Here is an 18,954-nt window from a genome sequence, read left to right as displayed (position 1 = left end):
TGACAAGAATTTATTCTATGGTAAATCGAGACCCCTTCCCTCTTTATAAGGGGAATTATAACTCCTCTCGCCTTTAAGAGGGGGGCTTCCATGCAAATTTCCTCATAACTCGAGAACTAATCAAGCTAATGGAACCAAATTTGGCATGTGTATGTTTTTGGAGACAAAATTTTTTTCTATGATGAATTGGGACCCCTCCCCATTTTAGGAGAGAGGGCTCCTATACAAATGAAATACAAATTTTCTCATAACTCGAGAACTAATCATGCAAATAGAACCAAATTTGGCACGTGGAGGTTCTTGGAGGCAAAAATATTTTCTATGGTGAATTAGGACCTCTCCCACTTTAGGAGGGAGGGGGGGGGCTCCTATACAAATGAAATACAAACTCCCTTATAATTTGAGTACTAATCAAGCCAATGGAACCAAATTTAGCATGTAGGAGATTTTTGAGTCTTGAATTTATTTTATGACTAGCTGACCCGACAAACTTCGTATTGCCATAAATTAACCTGTGTTGTACATAAATCATGAATCTCGGATGATCTTTGTCACAATCTCGAGTTTTGCAAGCCCCCCAGTGGGCGGCGCTACCGACGGCGGGTCACCGGCAACACTCGCGACCGTCTCGTCCTGAATGATCTAGTGTTACTATAGATAGTTTTTGTGGTCTTGTATTGACTAATGTTTTATGGAAGAGTCTCGAATTTCTCGAGTTCGATTAGTTTTTGAGTTTCGCAAAAATTTCTGTTTTATTTGTATGAGAGTCCATATCCCCTTACCACAGGGGTGAGAGGTCTCTAACTATCGTAAAATAAATTCAAGACTCCAAAATCTCCCACATGCCAAATTTGGTTTCATTTGCTTGATTAGTTCTCAAGTTATAAGGAAATTTGAATTTCATTTGTATGGGAGCTCCCCTCTTAAAAGGAGAAGGGGTCGTAATTAACAATAGAAAAAATTTCTGCCAGCTAAAACTCTCACATGCCAAATTTGGTTCCATTTGATTGATTAGTTCTCGAGATAAGAGGAAATTTGCATTTCATTTGTATGGAAGCCCACCCTCTTAAAGGGGAGATGGGCCATAACTCGCTTTCTAAAGAAGAGAGGGGTCTCAATTCACCATAGAAAAAAATCTTGCGTCCAAAACCACTTACATGCCAAATTTGGTTCTATTTGCTTGATTAGTTCTCGAGTTATGAGGAAATTTGAATTTCATTTGTATAGGAGCCCCCCCTCTTAAAGTGGGGAGGGGTTCTAATTCACCATTGAAAATATTCATGCCCTAGAAAACTTTCACATGCCAAATTTGGTTCCATTTGCTTCATTAATTCTCGAGTTATGAGGAAATTTGCATTTCATTTGTATAGGAGCCCCCCTTCCTAAAGTGGGGAGGGGTCCCAATTCATCATAGAAAAAAATTTTGTCTCCAAAAACACCCACGTGCCAAATTTTGTTCCATTTGCTTGATTAGTTCTCGAGTTATGAGGAAATTTGTATTTAGTTTGTATAGTAGCCCCCCCTCTTAAAGTGGGGAGGGGTCCTTATTCACCATAGAAAATATTCTTGCCCTCGAAAACTTTCACATGCCAAATTTTTTTCCATTTGCTTGATTAGTTCTTCAGTTATGAGGAAATTTGCATTTCATGTGTATAGGATCCCCCCTCCTAAAACGGGGAGGGGTCCCAATTCATCATAGAAAAAATTTTTGTCTCCAAAAACACCCACATGCCTAATTTGGTTCCATTTGCTTAATTACTTTTAGAGTTATGAGGAAAATTGTGTTTCCTTGGTACAGGAGCCCCCCCTCTTAAAGTGGGGAGGGGTCCTAATTTACTATAGAAAATATTCTTGCCCTCGAAAACTTTCATATGCCAAATTTGGTTCCATTTGCTTGATTAGTTCTCGAGTTATGAGGAAATTTATATGGAAGCCCCCCCTTTTAAAGAGCAGAGGAGTTATAATTCCCCTTATAAAGAGGGGAGGGGTCTCAATTTACCATAGAATAAATTCTTGTCACCGAAAACACCCACATGTCAAATTTTGTTCTATTTGCTTGATTAGTTGTCGAGTTATGCAAAAATTTGTGTTTCATTTGTATGAGAGCCCCCCCTCTTAGTGGAGGGAGGGGTTTCTAACCATCACTAAAACCTTTCCTGGCACCAAAAAACCTCTACATGCATATTTTCATGCCGATTGGTTCAGTAGTTTTCGATTCTATAAGGAACATACGGACAGACAGACAGACAGACAGACAGACAGACAGACAGACAGGCAGACAGACAGACAGACAGACAGACAGACAGAAATCCTTCTTTATAGGTATAGATAGTAAGAGACCTCTCACCCCTATGGTAGGGGGATATGGACTCTCATACAAATAAAACAGAAATTTTTGCGAAACTCAAAAACTAATCGAACTCGAGAAATTCGAGACTCTTCCATAAAACATGAATCAATAACAAGACCACAAAAACTATCTGTAGTAACACTAGATCATTCAGGTCGAGACGGCCGCGGGTGTTGCCGGCGACCCGCCGTCGGAAGTGCCGCCCACTGTGGGGAGGCAACTCCCCGCAGAAATCACTACTGTCTAGGTTTATTTATTTTCCTAGGTCTACCTGGGTTTCCTGGAACGAGCGACAGCGAGTAAGGAGAGGATCGCGGAATGGTACTTTCCACAAAAAAGTTTTCCGTGAAATGGTACATTCCGCTTAAGGTTTTTCGCAAAATAATATTCGGCGAAATGTTGTACAATCATGGCGAATATTACTTTCTGCTTTCTGGCTATGCAATGAGGGGACAGGGGAGTTGTTTTCTACTTTATTGTGAGGAAAAATTGCAAATTTGTATATTAAACTACCCATTTCAGGTAACTAATAAGCCTTAACGTAAGCAGCAAAGCAGCGTATCTGGTATTTTATACTGTACGTTATTGTATGTTAGCTTTTTGACTGCATAGGTGTTGTAAATTGGCATCCAAAATTGTATTCAAATTCTTCTTGTCGGTAATTAGCTGTAAATTAGCATTGTCAACACTATAAGAAGGTTATCAGTAAAGTAGCTGTATATTTTGCCAAAATAGCATTTAAGTAGCATTTAAGGCGACCTAAATGCTTATTGGTCTTTTGAATAGCATTGGAGATGCTTATTGGTTACCTGGGATGCTTTCATAGTTACGTAACTGCCAAAATGAATCATCTAAGGTTGAACTCCCCAGAAACTTGCAAAACTCGAGATTGTCACAAAGATCGCCCGAGATTCATGATTTATGTACAACACAGGTTATTCTGTGGCAATACGAAGTTTGTCGGGTCAGCTAGTCTATGCCTATAAAAATGGATTTCTTTCTGTCTACCCGTATGTTCCTTATAGAATCGAAAACTACTGAACCGATCGGCGTGAAAATTAGCATGTTGGGGTTTTTGTGGCCGGAAAAGATTCTTATGATGGTTAGAGACCTCTCCCCCCCACTAAGAGGCACATGGGGGGCTTTGGAGATAGGAATTTTTTTGTGATGCTTTTAGACCCCTCACCCCTGTGGTAGGGGGATAAGGACTCTCATACAAATAAAACAGAAATTTTTGCATAACTTAAAGACTAATTGAACTCGAGAAATTTTAGACTCTTCCATAAAACATTAGTAAATAACAAGACCATCAAAAACTATTAATAGTAATACTAGGGCGCAGAGATCACCTCTATCTAGGTTTATTTCTTTGCCTAGGTCTACTGACCTCTATTACTTTCCTTCAGTTGGGTCCAAACGAGCGACAGAGAGTAAGAAGAGAATAACCCCTGCGAAATGGTACTTTCCATGAAAACATTTTCTGTGAAATGGTACATCCCGCGTAAGGTTTTTCGTGAAATGGTATTCCGCGAAACTCTATATTCCGTCAATCGAGAAGTGGTGTTCCGCGAAATGGTATTCGACGAAATGTTATATAATCTTGGCGAATATTTAAATGCTATCCACTTTATTTTATTTAGCTAAGAAATGGGGGGGAGTTGTTATCTACTTTACTGTGAGGAAAATTTGTATGTTAAACCACCCATGAACTCCTCAGAAACTGGCAAAACTCGATATTGTGACAAAAGTCATCCGAGATTCACGATTTATGTACAACACATTGGCTATTGTAAATCACCGGATAGAGGACATTATAACGATCATGGTGGTATACATTAAGCATAATATTTTATCATACTATGGACACTTACGTGCATTTTATTCTAAGTATTCTAAGTTTAAATCAGGATGATATATGGGGGTAAATTGGAATCTTGTAAGATGCCAAACCAGTGGCTTCTAATTCTTGGGATCAAGAGCTTGTTTTTGCCCAATTAGCTTTCGTATGAATACAGCAATAATTTGCTAATTGAGGGTTCGTTAATTGCGCTATTCACTAGTTGCACCATACTCCAACTAAAAAGCACTTGAATTTCAATATTCTATAGAATTTTCGAGTTTAGAAATTTCTATCAACTGTCAGTCGACCCAATTAGCGAATCATGATTCGGCAGTTGAAGTGCAGTCGTGAATCAATCAACGAATTCAGGCTGTATTTGGATTCTAACGAATCGAAAAATAGTATTCTCATATTCGAATAAAACTTGAATGAATGTTCGCCTGTTCGAGCCAATTCGAACAAAAACAAACAAAAATTTTAGAACGGTAACAATCATAAGGCTGATTGTAGTACATTCTAGTTCAATTTATTTTTACAAGTCTATCAAGAGGAAAGGTGAATCTAATAGTGAAGAGGAGCTGTTTTAACATAGACATGTTAATGAAACTTCATAACGCCATCAAAATATAATTATTTTAATTACAGGAAATTCAAAACTTATATTGGATAATTAAAACTTTCACTGAATGCAGGCAGTGTCGACAGTTTCAACTATCGGCATGACCGTAAACTGCTCCTCCTCTCTTAAGAGCCACATAGCTGTCCATATTATTAGCAACGACTTCAGGCTTATAAACTTCAACTAGCAACGGGCACGTGACAAATTTCCGGATGAACGTTATCTCCAATTGCCTAGCACTCAGTACCGGAGGCCTTGTCGCTATGACCGGCAATGGTTAGCTCATCGTTCAGGCGCGTCGTTTTCTTCATTCACTCTTTAAAGTGTACAAAATGCCCCTACCCTCGACTGAACATGATTCCCACGGATGGACCAGACAAATATGCCAATGCAAACACTTACCCCAGCTGAAACCTTTAGGTTTGAGGTCGCTCGAATGTGCTCCTGTTTACTTTGCTGGTCACACGACAGGCTCGAACTGCACGTTCAGCTTCGTACCGGGAAACACTGTTCTGCACTTAGGTCGCAATAAAAATACACTGACGAAAAGCACTGCAAAAAAGAAAACTGAGCTATGCAAAAACATACACCTTCTGGCACAACGACACTATTCATCGGTAGGGTTAGAAGGTGCACGGTTAAAATAGTTCTGAAGCTTTTCCTCCCGTTCCACACCGATCAACTTCAAGTTAACGTTGCTTTTACCGAGTGCTGTTTGCCCAAATGGTTCACTTTTTATTCGCTTTCATAATCACCTTTCTTGTATTTCTATTTGTTCCTTTCCGCACCGTTTAGCACTAAAAATAGACACCACTTTCTAGGGTAACCAAAAATGAAGTTTTCCGATAAGAAACAATGAAAGTTGTGTCGTTTATAATATGGTCAGGGTTTAATGTGACAGTTACAAAAATTGTGAAAACCACTGTATTATTTCAGTATTTATGATTATCTATTAAATAAATTGCAAAATTGGAATTTTGTTTCAAAAAACCGATCGCCCTAATCTGCGAACGCTACTAACACGGCGCCTAAGTGGAACCACGCGCGCTGAATCTACGGAGCAGATCAATCGGTATTCTTTGAATGCAACATTTCGTTACTGCTGAATCAAAAACAAATAATTACACTTAATAGTCCTCGTCCGAAAAAAAACACATTCAAGCGACACAGCCACGCAGCAGTGTTCCGTCCTCCAGCCGGTACACTCTTATGCACATATAAATTATCGTTTAGTTTGCTTTGCAATCGGAGTAAACATTACTTTCCGAGGCGGTGGTGGGTGCCTCGCGAACATAAATTTCCAATCACTGCTGCAGTGCACCCTTCCAGTAAACGTGCCACCTGGCCAAATCGTGAGCCCGGACGAAACCTAGCGAAGGCAAATCACGCACTCGAAAACTTGGTGTCTTATTTACACGCTGTCCGCACACCTGTCTGGCCAAGAAGTGTCTGTCCACGTTGTTTGCACGACCTAGGCGACAACCTTATGGGCCGATCGCCACCTAAACGGCTAATTATACAGTCTGGAAAAGCTTCCTTTGGCACGATCCGGTTCACATTGACAGTTACCACCCCCCAATTCATCGATTTAACCGAACAACAACAACTTAAAAAAAACGAAACTAAACTTTAAACTGACAGCCTACTGACCTGCGACGATCACGACCTGCCACACTTTATTGAACAGTGGAAAAAATTGCAGCTATAAACGACCGTTATTTCAGCAAACAGACGCAAACGACCCGGGGAAAAGCGCGATCGCAACTGAGAAATCGCGGCTTGCGCTCGCTGGAATTATATGGACGGTCGCGTCCACGGTGCCGCGTGCGCTGGAAAAGAGCTAACTTGTAATTTCGACGGTTAGCAGAAGACGTCGCGACGCACCGTATGGCGTTGGTTTTGTTTTCTGTTGGCAAACAGCACAATGCCGGTCTCGCGAATCGAGCAGCGCCAGCAACTTATGCAGTCGCGCGTGAGTAAATTTCTCGCGTCATCGCGGCTGACTTTGCATATGTGCTCTGCGAATCCGATTTTCGCTCATCAGTCGCTGCGCTGCGGGCTACCCGCAAGTTCTCACTGAGAGAACTGCAACCGTTGTTAGCAAGCTGTTGCTATGGTGACCTGCTGCGCTTAGGGTGGTTTTAAATTGTATATGACAGAAATGAAACGCGGTGCACATAGAACAACGTTGCATGATTGTAGGAAATAAATTTATTTTTAAAAGATCCCAAATTTTGGGATAACAAAAATCGTTAATAAGGTGCTCAACCGTTGTGACTAATAGGTTATTCTGTTACAATGTACGAACCGGTTCGTTAGGTACACTCAAAATAATTTTCACGTTGAAATTACGGAAAAAGTTATGTGAATATTTGCTATCCAACTTTTCCCGTACTATTCACGTGAATTCCACGTGGTTTGCATGAGCATGCATGCCTTTACGTGGAAATCAGATAGAAGTTATTGTATTTTCGAAGAAATTTACGTGATCTTTCACGTGGAAAGGATGTGTGGATTATTTTGCGTGTACAGTGGACCCCCGTTCGTTTGACCGATTGCTCATGCAAACTAACGGGGTTAGTTTTTAATTTGAACAACTGGCAACCCTAAATATGTTGAAACTAGTATGAATTGGCCGCTCTGCTTTTTGTTATTATTTTGGTGGTTTGATTTAGTTCGCACTTGCAAGCAGTGAATTTTTCATTCTTCGATCGGATTTCTGTCAAAATCGTTGGGAAAACGGAATGTGAAACAAAATAAACACGCTAGGCTAGTACAAACAAACCGTGTTTATGTGCATTGTCTGCATAAGCAAATGATGTCGTGTTGAGAATGACATTTGAACCATTTTTAATTTGCACGTCGTGCAAACCAACGGGGTTCAAATTAAAAAGTGTTTAGATTAAAAACGGTCAAACGAACGGGGGTCCACGGTATTGATGGATTCAAAACTAGAGGGAAATTACTCACTTTGTGCGATTCGACCTCACTTTCTACTCTATGGTACGGATTTGGGCAGTGGTGGCCACCGCTAACTGAAAACTTAGCGTCGTTAACCGCTAATCCGCTAACCATAAAAGTTAGCTCGCTAATCGCTAAACGCTAATCGATAAACTCAGATTAGCGAAAATTTCGCTAATCGCTAAATCTAAATTACCAAAAAATTACCACATTTTTGATTGAGCATCGCAAATAACTGTCGACAATTGATAATTTTTGGGTATTATATATGCACAAAAAGTTAACTGATGTTAGCAATTTTTCATACGATTACCCAGAAAACTGGTGATGTATCCACCTATGTACAGATAATCGTAGTAACCGATTGTGTACAGAAATAATTTCACAGCGTTATCAATTAATTTTTAGTAGCTGTGACGAAAACAGTTAAGCAACTACACTCGAAGCTTTGTTCGTACTGCCAGCTGCAGCCTGGAGTGAAGAAGTTGGACATCGTGAGGCACTTCGTATCTGCCGGATATAACCGATCTGGCACATACAACATCCTCTCCATGCTAGAAACACGATAAGAGCAATAGAAGCTGAGAAGGGACACCGAGAGCAAGCTGCCCTCGGCCTTCCTTGCATTGGAGAAGTCGGAACCAAACAGTGAAAAGGTACCTCGCCAAAAATGAAATTTTTATGTGGATGCGTCAGTTAAGATCGGCCATATCTGAACAGCAGACTGGTTGAAGGCCGAAGGTGCTGGCAAAAACATCATTTCGGCGAAAGATAACGAGACCTACTTGATGTTAGATGGCAACGAGTTGCAAAGCTCTAGGTACATTACGACCCACCGAGAAGGTGGGCGATGGCGTCAAATATATCTCCTACACAAAGTTCCCAAAGAAGGTCCCTCTATAGTTGACGATAAACGAGAAGGGAATGTCCAAGCTTCTGTTCTTTTCAATATATATATTGATTTTATGTGCAACGTAAGAACACTAAATAACGCGATTACTAGACACAACACTTATGTAAGAACCATAAGTGTTGTGTCTAGTAATCGCGTTATTTAGTGTTCTGTTCTTTCTTTTGGGGCTTCTAGTGAACGTAGAGATATGTATGATATGCTTGCTGGAAGTTACCGCCTGGAGGACTTGGTCTTTTGGTTGGCCTGGCTTCGGCCCAACCTGTTAAAAGATCACTAGAGAAGATGGACCAGCTAAAGATAATCATTATACTAAATACCGCCAAACCTTCCAGCGTCCCCCAGCTGCAAACAATAGAACATTTTCATCGTTTCATCGGCTATGACTAAGGTCGACCGGCAGGGCGTGGAAGCATTTGTTGTAGAAGGCTTAATAGACGTAGCATTTAAGGAAACCGTTTGTAGTTCTTTTCATCGTTTGTTTATTTTTGCAATGCGTACGTTTTCACCACAACTTGTATTGCCATCCTTAAAGAAAGAAACTTAGAAGCTTACTATCTACCCAACAATCAACATCAAGCGCTGAACCCGGTAATTAGCTATACAACGGTTGAATATGCTACAAATCAACAAAAATATTGTTCAGAAATATGCGTGTTTTAGCTCCATATTGCATGCTTCATCAGTGTCTGTTTCTTATGTTATTATTGCCGGAAATGAATTTAGATTCATTTAGAACTTGTTTGAATTCGACTTGTCCGGAAAAAACTACAGCCCTAAGGGTTGTACGAAAGGGTGACGTAGGACTATATCAGATCAAGGACTAATGTGAACTGCATCTCTGGCATTTGTGTGGTTATAAGAATATGTTAGTGCCATTGTTTAATTGACTAAAAGCCAAAGCGCGTTCATCGCAATTATGACGTGCCATTCGAACAACCGTCGACAACGGCGAACAAGACGTGGTAGATGAGTTCGTGTATTTGGCAACGTGGGTGACGGCGGACAACAACAACAATGGTAAGGAGATCTAACGACGCATTCAAGTGGGAAATCGGGCCCTACGCAAAACGCTAGAATCAAGAAACATACACCGCCGGCGCCGTACGAAGCTAAAAATGCGCAAAACCCTTATTAGACAGATAGTTTTTTATGGACTTAAAGCTGTGATGCTGCTCACGGAGGACATACGCGCCCTTGTCGTGTTCGAGCGGAAGATGCTGCGGACGGTACCTATTTGCTAGAGTACAAACTGGAAGCAGAGAGTAGCGAAGGCGTATGAATCATGACCTATAGGCACTGCTTGGAGATTGCATATCTGGCGAAAGTCAGCAGGCTATGGGTCGGACACGTCGTAAGGACGCCGGACTACAGTAGTGTGACAAAAAATTATTCTTTTCATTATTCGAAAATATTTCATATGGGGCATTTATAGAGTAAATTATTATCCATAAGATTGCTGAACTAAGTATTGCTCTATCTTTAGTATTTACGGCGCACTCCCTCACACACTGGCTGGTGCACCAAGATGCGCACCAAGGTGTGCTTCCAGTGTGAACTGGGAGTGCGTCGTAAATTTGAATCGTCCTTAAGTGGTTGAACATCCTTGCATACTCAGTTTTTTATAATTGCTTAAACTACTATTAGGAAAGTATTGGTAATAATGCAATGAAACTCATTTGAAATTTACCTTCTCAGGTATCATGCGCCAAAACTGATAACATGAAATATCTTGCCTATCATGTGCATCCGATCAATATCGTCAGTATCACTTGAACTGTAGCAGGAAACTGGTAGCTGAAACTCAACTTAACTGGAGATTTGAGTGACATTTTCAAAACAATCAAACTCCAAATAATTGGTTCTGTCTCTTCCAGACAGACAGAGGTTATGAATTTAATCTTATTAACAGAGCGTCTTGATATTGTGTCACAAAAATAATGAAGATAATAGTAGCATCACTTGCCTAAGCAATCACAAGCTTTCGAGCGCACGTCATATCTTCTAGAATTCAAGAGCAATTCCCAAGTACATCATTAGCTTAGGGGAAAACTGCAAGATAATAGTATATTTATCTGATACTAGCTGATTGGCCGATCTCACTCGGGGTCACTTAGTCGCTTATACATCTGTTTTTGTAACGAAAACTCTTATAATGCAAGAAACAAAACCCTTTTTTACATTTGAATATGCCTACTCCCTTTGTCAGTTCCACCCACGTTGTTCCCCAACCACTTGTAAATAATCTGTCTTCTTTTTGGTAATCCCTATAAATCGACAGAAAACTTCTTTAACGTTTTTGAATCTCCCCCTTTATAATGGCCACCTTATTCCCCATTTCAGAGATAAAACAATTTGTACAACTGCTATCGTTCCAAATGCAAGAGAAACGCACCCCTTTACCTATTTGAACCTTTCTCTTCCCTTGTAAGAGACAGTCTCCTTTTTTTGCCAATCCCCGGTGCTGATTATTTTGAAGAACAGTCCAGAAGTTTCGGAGCTTTGGCGGAACATACATTCATACTCACATTCCCCCTACATGTCGGTTCCTTCCCAGTCAGCTCCCCCTTCTGTCACGTATAGCTAATTATGCATCGGTTTGCTCAATGAAAATCGCTATAATGGAAACAAAACAAAGGTTTATTTACCATATAGAGTAAGGAGGGGTAAAAGTGCGATTCAATGATTTATCGGTGCAGATTCCGAGTAAATTTTCTACATTGGCATGGATGGGTGACTACTTTGACAGCTTGAATCTAACGTAAACTTTGGTTGCTTACGAAGCAGAGTTGCTGAGTTATGTGCAAATGTAATTTTAGGGCGGTTTTGATGTAATTTTTCGTTATACGGCAAATACGATATCAACAGGAGGATATTACTTGTTGAAAATTTGTAGCAGCGTTTTACATCACTCACATATCTGTTTTGAAAATACAGCTAAAATAATTTACAAAATATATTTCGCTTTTCCGTAATTTAATCTAACCCCGTCAAGCGCCTAGCGGGGTAAAAGTTCGATTCACGGGCGGGGCAAAAGTGCGATTCATGTACGAGGCAAAAATATATAGCTAATTATATAAAGCTTTAGGCACTATATTACAGATACTAGAAATGAAAGATCTGCAGAAAACTGTGTGCTCCACAGATGTTGGCCGAAGGAAAACAATGTGTTTCCGCTGATGAAACAAAAAACAAACGTTTGGAAAAGTCTCGATCTAACGGAGGCTGCAATACACCAGCGCAAACTAGAAAAGGTGCAAATTGAAAATATTCCTTACCGAAACATAACGCAGATTGAAGATAATATGGTTTTGTTAGCTACTGCTGGGCTAATTTCATGGATTCTAGCTTCGAACTTTTGCCCCGCGGTATTCGCACTTTTGCCCCGCTAGTGGGGTAAAAGTGCGAATCTGCACATGATCAAAAGAAAGAAGAATTTATTTTGCAAAACACTATTATCGCAGATGATTTATAGTTGAATGTGAAGACATTGAGTTACTGCATCACTATAAAATATATCATGTTGTTGTCCTTATTTATATCTCACGTAAATTGATGACAACTTTAAACATCGCACTTATGCCCCGCCCTACTCTATTCCTCCTCGATGGAACCTCCCTCTTTTCTCAGTCAGTTGCACAACTATAATCGGTTTAAATGCAAGAGAAACGCAACCCCTTTTACTGATTTAGATCCCCTTGTTAGGGATTCTCCCTTTTTGTCAACTTTTCAATGCTGATTCGCTAATGTCAAGGAGCATGTGCGCCAAGTTTGATGAAGAATTGTCCAGGCATTTCGGAGTTACGGCCTCCTCCTCTTATGACCCCCCTCCTTTTGTCAACCCCCTCCTTTATGAACCCCCTTGTTATGAACCCTTACCCCCCTCTTCTTGTCAATCCTTCAGTGCTGATTCCCTTATGTCAAGGAACATGTATGCCAAGTTTGGTAAAGAACCGTCCAGGCATTTCGGAGTTATGGCCTCCCCTTCCTGTTGCGACCTCCCCTCCTCTTATCAACCCCTTACTGCTGATTCTTCTACATCAAGGAATATGTGTGCCAAGTTTGGTGGAGATCGGTCAAGGCGTTCCGAGTTATGGTGGAACATACAAACATACTCACGCTCACTTTTATATATATAGATAGAAAGATAGAATCATCTCATATTAAATTGTCATTCTATAACATATAGTTTTTAGTAATTATTTTAATACTGGCAAGTAGAGTTATAATTTATTCATTATTTATATTTGAATAGATTCTTGAATTACGAATTAGAGCAAGATTTTCTTGCGAAATCGTGTCGACACTGACAAGCGCTCATGTGACAATGCAATTGAATTTATTGACGGTCACCAGCCAAACTGATATCACACTAATTACTTTTATTCACTATCGCTTTGCTCATATTTTTAAAATGTCGATGAAATTGAATCTTCTTGTGATAACGGAATTCATCTGTCTACGAGAAGTCGGTCGTACAATTGCTTGGCGGTGTAAATGAAGAGAACAAAAAGTGACGTTTTGTTATCAGTGCTGCAGAGAACAATGATATGAATGCGACTTATTCTAGAATGCTAATTCACCGGTAGTAAATGCCCAAGAGAATTGTTACGACTCGGTATCTTATGTTTTGATTTTAAGTTTATTTGCTATATATTTGATTTGCATTTGATTTTTTCTGTACCGAATTTTAAAAGTTTCATTTAGATTGTTTTTATCAAGATAAATTAGATATGATTTGATGATTTACACATCAAATCTGTACTTATTTTCCTACTTTTATAATTTACTCAGTAGTTGGCAGAATGCAGATATCAGCTGACAACTTTAGACGTGCTCTGTCGACGAAATTCCATACGAACATGCACATAATTGAAGGCATTTACACAGTCGGATAAGCGTGAAGTCCGCCCTAAGACGAACGTGATACCGACACAGTGGCTAATCCCGGTTGTACTCTCGCTTATGAGCTCGCTTGCAGTAGTGCATTCCCGGCTTTGGGCCACTGAGGCAGGGTATAATTTCCTTCCGATCCGGAACAGACATGAGCGACTGCATAGTGCGAAAAGTGCCTTCGTACGACATGTACCAGTAATTCTATGGCCGTTGTCGTCATCTGGTGCCTGTTTATATCGCTCATAAACGCTCAAAGCGAACCGCTCCGAATGAAGCAAAATTATACCTGTAACAGCTACTAGAGTAAGTTTAGGGTTGAAGTGTTTCACACGGGTGTGTAATGCATTTGGGAACAGAAACCCAAGATGGGGAATAGAAACTGGAACTGCAGTCTGCGCGAGTTCATGCTCGGCTGCCTGCAATTATTCACTGAACAGTACGCTGGTTATGATATCAGAGCGTGGGTGCTTGTGAACGGTCATGGCAATGTTAATGCTGGACGAATCGCAAACGACGCATGTGATAGCAGTGAGAAGAGATCGTTTTGATTATTCAAATTTTAATATAACTATAATCTGTTATAATCCACTGGGAAAATGATTCCCAGCTTTAATTTTTGTTCTTTTAATAAAGAGAACTAGACGTGACTTGGGTGACCACGGTGTCGTTGCTCCGTACTTGGGACTCAACATGATAAAACATTTTATTTGTTGAATATGAAACAGTCAATTGAAACTTTATTTTTTCCGTTTGTTAAACCTACCATGCTTTAAGTAACTTTAATAGAAAATGATTTCTCGATGACTCGATGACTTTGTATCGATTTTGTTTCCAATACTATGAAGTCGATTCATCATCTAATCCTATCATCTAATAATTTTAGCACTAGCGGCAATCTGTCGTTGTACAGAACGCGCAAAATGTGCCAATAAACGACGGTGTAATAATTAGTTGATCGGCACATTGCATTGATTTGGAATTTGTAGAAAAAAAACCTAATAGACAGGGTGAGTATTAATTACTGTCAGTAAAGTAATAGGTCTCAAAAACACGATGCTTGCATACATTTCAATTTTGAGTGCATTTGTTGTAATTTGTCTAATTCAAATCTTCCTCCCTTTGCTTTAATTACCAGTCACAAATGTTGTTAAAAAGTGTTACAGCTGGCACGCACAATATCTTGAGGCATTTCATCCCAAATCTTCTTCAAATGTTGCTTGAAAATATCTACAGTCAATCCTTTGGTGCTTTCTAATTTGCCTAGCATGTAACCCTATGCATAGAAGTCGAAAAAGTTCAAATCAGGCGAAGAGAAGAAATAAAATCCGGAAAATTGTCCTCGCACCAAGCATGGGTAGCTTTCGCCTGGTGAGACGGTGCAGAATCTTGTTGGAAGCAGTATAATGCATTCTTGTAGTGTTTTTGACGATGGGAAGCAAATGATTTTTTAAAACATTATCGATGCAATATTTAGTGCTGATTTTTACACCAGGTTCAATGAGCAGCAATGGAACCTTCATATTTTTGGAGAAGCCCATACCATCACCCTGGAAACATTCTGAAATCTTTCGACTCTTGCAACCATTTACTTTTCAGACAAACCGTGCACCCGCTGTTTTTTTGTACGAAACCAATTGATGATCATTTCTCAAAATATTCTTTATGGTTGACTGCAAAATTCCCAGTACGTTAGCCATCTTACGTCCAGACAGATCTGGTTTCCCTCGAATTCGCCGTCTTACTCGTTTGATGGCTTCCAGTATTCTTACGGTGCATTTGCTGCCAGGTTTGGAAAGTATTTTCCAAGAACCAGATAAACCTTTTGTTTATTCCGAGTGGCCTCAGTTTCTTTAAAATATCACACGGTCAAAAAATTTTCAAAAACAGACTTATCACAAGTTCCCTTTTTGTGTTCATAATTAGGGTGTTGGATGGGTTCGTCTACGGCGGGTCTACGTCTATTTTCCAGACATATAAACAAGAAACCAGCATTATAACCAATTTTGACGCGAATTACATTGAAACTAACCTGGTATTGATATTTATGGATTTTCTCTTCGCCATCGAGGAAAACAACATGTTAGAAAATTGCCATTTTTCACTATTTGTTATTAGTAAAATAGAAATCCTCTTGGTTTTTCTACCAGTTTCGAGTATGACAAAGAGAATCTGCTGATCGCTCGCGAAATTTTGAGCTGTGATTCAAACTATTTCCACTTTTTTATAGTAGTTGGGTAGCTTTTGCACACGGCTCAAAGAATACATGCTTAAATTTTTGTAAATAATTGCTGTCTGTCCATGATAAACGAACAAATCTTGCTTATGACGAAGTGAATTTTCGTATGACGAACTCCCGCTGGAGCGTGAAAAATTGTTTCACTTAAAAATACAAGTTCCGAAATATTTTTTCGGGCTAAATGGGTATACATTTACAGGCAAGATGTGTCATATTTATCTGGTGTAAAAAACTTGAGTACTTGCGGATTAATTCTTATAAAAACTCGCAATAAAGTATGGATCGTCTTTACGTATCACGAACAGGGTCCGTAACCCTACCACAACTCTTAAACGAATGAAAATTCAAAACTAACTTACAAGCTGTGTTGACATTTGAATACACTCTATATGAAAAACATGCAGACACATTTGTAGTTAACCCATTTGTAATCAAACATGTCCAAAAACATGAAAAATGTCCACAAAACACTGACAGTCATTACTGCGCACTGTGTATAGAGCAGAGTTTGAAAGAAAATGATTTAGCAGGCATCTTTAGGTTTAGAATAACCAAATATATGAACAGAAAATTGAAGTTGGATCGATGAAAACTTCGGTCATTTGCTATTTCATGAATGGATGGTATTAGAATAATGGGCGAAAAAGTCGACAGACATTTCATATTTTGAGCAATGAACTGGTGTGGCAAGATTAAATTGATTGTTTATTGTCGAAAACGTAACCGCCTTGAAACCGTTAAGTTTTCATATTATTTAACAACTAACTAGCTGACCCGACAAACTTCGTATTGCCACAAATTAAACTGTATTGTACATAAATCGTGAATCTCGGATGACCTTTGTCACAATATCGAGTTTTGCAAGTTTCTGGGGAGTTCATGGGTGTTTTAATATATGAATTTTCCTCACAGTAAAGTAGAAAACAACTCCCCCCGTTGCTTAGCCTGGCAAAATAAAGCGGATAGCATTTAAATATTCGCCATCATTACAAACCATTTCACCGAAAACCATTTTGCGAAACTACAATTCTCGGTTGACCATAACGCGGAATATAGAGTTTCGCAGAATACCATTTCGCGAAAAACTTTACGCGGGATGTACCATTTCACGAAAAATCTTTTCGTAGAAAGTACCATTTCGCAGGGGTGACCTAACTGAAGGAAAGTAATAGAAGTCAGTAGATCAGGGCAGGTCGCCGGCAACACTCGCGGCCTGTGGCCGTCTCGCGCTGAATTTCCCAATGTTACTATTGATAGTTTTTGGTGGTCTTGTTATTGACTAATGTTTTATGAAAGAGTCTAAAATTTCTCGAGTTCGATTAGTTTTTGAGTTACGCAAAAATTTCTGTTTTATTTGTATAAGATCCTTATCCCCCTACCACAGGGGTGAGGGATCTCAAACCATCATAAAAAAAATCCTGCCTCCAAAACTCCCCACTTGCCAAATTTGGTTCCATTTGCTTGATTAGTTCTCTAGTTATGAGGATATTTGTATTTCATTTGTATAGGAGCCCCCCCCCTCCCACTATTGAAGGGGGAGGGGATAAAATTCCCCTCCTAAAGAGGGGAGGGGTATCAATTCACCATAGAAAAAATTAGCCTATAACAACACCCACATCCCAAATTTGGTTACATTTGCTTGATTAGTTCTCGAGTTATTAGGAAATTTGTATTTCTTTTGTATAGGAGCCCCGCTTCTTAGTGGGGGGAGGGGTCTCTAGCCATCATAAAAACCTTCCCTGGCCCCAAAAACCCCTATATGCAAATTTTCACGCCAATCGGTTCAGTAGTTTTCGATTCTATTTTCTGGAGAAGCTACTCTCGTTTTTGCATTAAATTTTCAAGCTTCAACACAAGTCTTGACATGTCCGATGAATTTGTTTTTTTTCTCCAACTTTACCAAAAGGTTTTCCATTAATTTTTTTATGCATCGGATAAAGATTTCGTGCTCGATAGTTCCATGTTCTCTATCTGTTTCAGTAATGCTGTTTTGTGTGTTACCTTCGTTAGATTAACCATTCATATCATTTTTCCCACTAGGCGTATAACCACTATCTCTACCACGGATTAGTATGTAATCCAGTTTATTGAAACGAAACAAAATATGCTTGCGGTCCTGTAGATATCTCCTAAGGTAGGGGGAAAATCTCCTAAGGTAGGGGGAAAATGAACGCGCGATACTGTGAATGGAAAATTATGCAAACATTGACGTTTGTTAATAGAATTTGCTTTTATAGAATAAAGTGATTTCCCCCGAAAAACACATACAATATCTTGACGTCAAGGTAAATTCTCCGAGATGTTTATATCAATACTGATATTGGAATAAACGAGAGCAGTGATAACACAGGTCATTGAAGACATCGAAAAACGGCATAGGATTCGTCTACTAAATTCAGAAAGAAGAATAGAAAAAGTCTAAAATCTGGACTGGACTGATTCGTATCTCAACTGGGAGTTGTTGTAAGAGTCAATAATACGATGACAGTGAGTTGGGGTGGCTGATCTCCTCACCGGCAGACATCGATTGAAGCAGATGACCCGTAGATAACGGCGAATTGGGCCGTTGAGAACAGCTGGCATTGACGGATTGTTGCTGCGTGCGTTTCCTGAGAGATTTCCGCGGCACCTTTCTCTTCTACGCAGGATTGTATTGTCTAGATGGTGACGGGATGCTCCTTGAGGGGTGTTACACACATTCCCTTGCAAGTGACAATGGTGGCGGGCACTCCCAGAAGCGAATTCCGCTCTTACCGTCCTCGATTTTACAGCAGTGTCTGTTGCACCCGTGTTGATTAGATTTCCCCAACTCCTTGTGACTGTAACATACGCATTACGATGGCGCGTAATCGCCATGTATGGGTCGAAAAGTTATCTTTCTGGTTCTCCTTATCCTGGTGCGATGTCCCTTTATAACAATGCAGGTGATCTGGGTCATTTCACCTACGTTCCGCCAACATACTCGGTTCATGGCTGTCCATAGTCGAGTGTATTACACTTTCCAGGTCTTGCTTCACTTGGTCTAAGCATTTAGCACGCTGCGCACCTCTACTGCACTTTATACCAACCAGATTGTAGACGAAAACCATTTTTGTGGGGCGTATATGGGGCTCTTAATGCCGAAGGAGGTCTAGAAGAGAAC

At 39.8% G+C, this 18,954-nt stretch overlaps 1 protein-coding gene across 3 annotated transcripts in view; it reads right to left on the bottom strand.

Annotated features, from left to right (window-relative positions):
• Positions 1 to 6,569, bottom strand: part of LOC128744436 (bumetanide-sensitive sodium-(potassium)-chloride cotransporter) — a 112,013-nt gene extending 105,444 nt beyond the window's left edge. For 2 of the 3 annotated variants that reach the window (XR_008412388.1, XM_053841456.1), the window contains exons 1-2: positions 6,460 to 6,569; positions 5,212 to 5,361 (exon numbers count right to left, since the gene is read on the bottom strand). The gene's annotated coding sequence lies outside the window, so the exon portion shown is untranslated. Of the gene's footprint in view, positions 1 to 5,211; positions 5,362 to 6,448 lie in introns of all 3 variants that reach the window. The other variant, XM_053841457.1, reaches the window with a different exon arrangement.
• Positions 6,570 to 18,954: the final 12,385 nt, after the last annotated feature.

This window comes from Sabethes cyaneus, chromosome 3, assembly GCF_943734655.1.
Source record: "Sabethes cyaneus chromosome 3, idSabCyanKW18_F2, whole genome shotgun sequence".
Lineage (NCBI taxonomy): Eukaryota > Metazoa > Arthropoda > Insecta > Diptera > Culicidae > Sabethes > Sabethes cyaneus.
The sequence above is the reverse complement of the archived record's forward strand: the minus strand, read 5'-3'. Positions and strand labels throughout refer to the sequence as shown.